Source organism: Elephantulus edwardii, unplaced genomic scaffold (assembly GCF_000299155.1).
Source record: "Elephantulus edwardii isolate Elephantulus edwardi_28Jun2011 unplaced genomic scaffold, EleEdw1.0 scaffold00008, whole genome shotgun sequence".
NCBI lineage: Eukaryota > Metazoa > Chordata > Mammalia > Macroscelidea > Macroscelididae > Elephantulus > Elephantulus edwardii.
Genome location: NW_006399758.1, coordinates 18999350 through 19003193, shown reverse-complemented (window position 1 = coordinate 19003193; position 3844 = coordinate 18999350).

Genomic DNA, 3844 nt, shown 5'->3' with positions numbered 1-3844 from the left:
GTTGTTTTCTTTGTTCAGGTCTTTTGGTTTTCTGGTTAGGTTCACTCTCAAGTTCTCAATTTATAGTTTGCTATTGTAAATGGTATTGCTTTCTTGGTTTTCTTCTCTGAGTTCTTTTTGTTACTGTAGAGGAATCTCACTGATTTTGGATATTTATCGTATATTCTAGCACTCTACTAACCTGGTCTGCTAGCTCTAACAGGTTGCTATTTTTTTCTCTCCAGCAGTTGAGTCTTTGGGGTATATGAGTGTACAGTATCATATCATCTTCATGTAGCAAAAGTTTAACTATCTCTTTGCCAATCAGGATGCCTTTTATTTCCTTCTCTTGTCACACTGCTCCAGCAAGTACTTACAATAGAACACTGAATAGAAGGGATGACACTTGGCATCCTTGCCTGGTTGCTGTTCACAAGGAAAATGTTTTTAGTTATTCTTCATTGAAAATGATATTGGTTCTTGGTTTTGCCTATATACTATTTGCTCATCAATAACCTTCATTATGCAGATGACACAACCTTGATTGCTAAAAGTAAGAAGGGCTTGAAGCCCTTATTGCAGAATATCCAGGAAGGCAGCCTTCGATATGGATTGCATCTTAATGTCAAAAAAACAAAGATTCTTACTACTGGACCAATAAGCAACATCATGATGGATGGAAAGGAGATTGAAACTGTCAATAGTTCAACTGTGCTTGGATCCACAAATAATACCTGTGGTATCAGCTGTAAGGAAATAAGAAAAATCTGAGCTCTTATGTGTCAGGAAGTGTGAGGATGACACAGGATAGAACAGGGTTCAGATCTTTTGTTCATAGGGCTGCTGTGAGTTATGCTTGACTCCATGGCACCTAACAACAATTTTGAGGATATTCTCCCAATACACATTTTTGTTTCTTAACTGATACTTACATGGCTGTTAATTTTTGAGCCAAGTAAAGCAAAATCCTTGACAACATCAGTTTCTTCTTTATTTACCATGATATTAGCCACTGGTCCAAGTTGTAAGGTTTTTTATTTTCTTTCTATTGAAGTATAATCCACACTTAGCTCTATCAGTAAGTGTATCTCATCTTGCTTTTTACAAATAAGGCTGTATCACCTGTCTGTTGCAGATTTTTATAACTCTTACTCCAATCTTGATGTCACATTCTTCTTCATATAGTTCAACTCTCAAGTTACTTGCTTAGCATACAGATTGAATGAATATGGTAAAAGAATAACATTTTGCCACACAGTTTTCCTGATTAGTATCCCCTTGTTCTACTAAAAGTTACTGTTTCTTGGTTTATGTGTATGTTCTACATTATCACAATTAAGTGCTCTGGAATTCCCATTCTTCTAAATGTTAGCTATAACTTATTATGATTCATAGTTAATTGTATTTTGCATAATCAATAAAATACAAGTATACAGCATTCTGGTATTCTCTTCTTTCAATCAAGGTCCATTTAATTTCAGTAATACCTCACCTCTACCACCCTTTTCTGGATCCAGCTTGAATTTATGACAATATCCTGTCAATGTACTGCAGAAACTACTTTTAATTATATTAAGTAACATTTTACTTGAATATTTGGAAGCAGGAGTGGCATCCACTTCCAAAGGGGCTAGCTCCAGAAACTCTATGAACATGAAGAAACTATGAAAGTTTTAAGAGTGTACAGGTCTCCTTCATTCATAGAGTTACTATAAGTCATCTACTATTTGTCTGCACTTAACAACAACAACATAATATTAATAATTTCTGCATTCTTTTGGATCACACTTTTTTTAAATGGGCATGATTTTGGAATGATCACTTCCAGTCATTTGGCCAGGTAGAATATTTCTAATTTCTTGGCATACGCCAATGAACAAGTCCAGGGCTGTATCATTTGTTGAATCACCTTAATTGGTATTCCTTATTTTTTGCCAGTATCTTTTGATATAACTTGGACCATGTCCTTAAATACCATTAGCTTTTAATCATAAGTTATCTTATAAAATGGTTGTGTTGAGCAATTGTTTTTTGCACAGTAACAATGTTATCTCTTCCACTTTTTTTAATATTCTTGAATCTTTTACGGTTTGATGCAAATACTCCTTCTAATTGAAACACTGGACTTGAAATAGTTCTTTAGCTCTTTCAGTTTGAGAAATGTTGAGTGTGTTCTTCACTTTTGGCTTTCTAACTCTAGTTCTTTGTACGTTTCATTGTAACACTTAGCATTGTCTTCTTAAGCCAATCTGAAATCTTCATCTCTGTTCTCTTACTATATCATATTTTTTCACTAACTTTAGCTTCTCTGCATTCCAGGGTGAAAATTCAGAGACTCTTATGTCATCCACTTTGGCATTTTCTTCCTTTCCTGTGGACTTTTGCTTTCTTCATGTAGCATGTTCACAACTTGTCTGGTGTTTGTCATTAGTGTTCAATGCCTCAAAGCTATTTTTGCAATGGTTTCTAAATTCATTTGACATATACTTAAGAGAATATTTTTATTTTCTCAAGTTTATTCTAGTTTTTATGAACCTCAAATTGAACTTGAAGATGAGAGATTGATAAATTCCACAGTTAACCCCTAATTCTGTTCTGATTTTTTACTCTAAAGTTCTCCAACATCTCTTTCAACAAAGGTAGTTTATTTGATTCCTGAATATTCCATTCGGTATGCTCCACTTGTATTGTTGCCATTATGTTTTCAAATGAGGGCTGTTGTTGTTGTTGGTAGGTGCTGTTGAGTGTGATGCATAGTAACCCTATGAAGAGCAGATATGAACTCCACCCTATCCTGTGCTGTCTTCACACCTCCTGACACAGTAGAGCCCATTGCAGGAGTCACCGTGTCAATCCATTTGGTTGAGGGTCTTCCTCTTCTTTGCTGACCTTCCACCCTTCCAAGCATCATGTCCCTTTCCAAGGAACAGCCCCTCCTAGCAACATCCTCAAAATATGTGAGGCAAAGCCTCATCATCCTTGCCTCAATAGAGCACTCTAGATGCAACCTCTCCAAGATATATTTATTTGTTCATTTGGCAGTCCATGAGGTGTTCAGTGCTCTTTTCCACCACCACAGCTCAATTCTTCTTCTGCCATCCCTATGCATTGTCTAGCTTGTAGATGCATAACAAGTAATCAGAAAAACCATGGCCTGGATCAGACACACCTTAGTCCTCAAACTGACATCATTACTCTTACAAGTAATATGCACAGGTCTCTAACTGCAGACTTTCCCAATGCAATACATCTTCTGATTTCTAGACTGCTAGTACCAAGGGTGTTTACTGTGGATCTAAGTAAGACAAAGTTGTTGACAGTTTCAATCTCTTTTCCATCCATCATGATGTTGCCTATTGGTTCAGTGATAAGAAACTTTGTTTCCTTGACATTGAGATGTAATCCATATTGAAGGCTGTCTTCCTTGATCTTCTGCAACAAGTACTTCAAGTCCTCTTCACTTTCATCAAACAAGGTTGTGTCATCTGCATAATGCAAGTTATTGGTGAGTCTCACTCCAATTCTGATTCCACATTCCTTTTCATAAAGCACAGTTTCTTGAATAATTTATTTAACAATTAGGTATAAGCTGTTGGGTAGATTTGATTTAATTATCAATAGGTGCAAACTGATAGGTCATTTTTATTTAATTAACAATCAGCTGTGGGCTGTAAGACATATTAATGAGGAGGAACTTGCACAGGTATGGAAGAGTACGTGAAAGATGGAAGAAATAATAAAATCCAGAATATCAAGACCAAAATTACAGAAGTGTCCAACATGCTGGAGGGACAAAAAAGTAGACTAGAAAAGATAAAACAGGGAGCCAGTGAGTTGGAATTCAAGTACCTCAATGCAAATATCC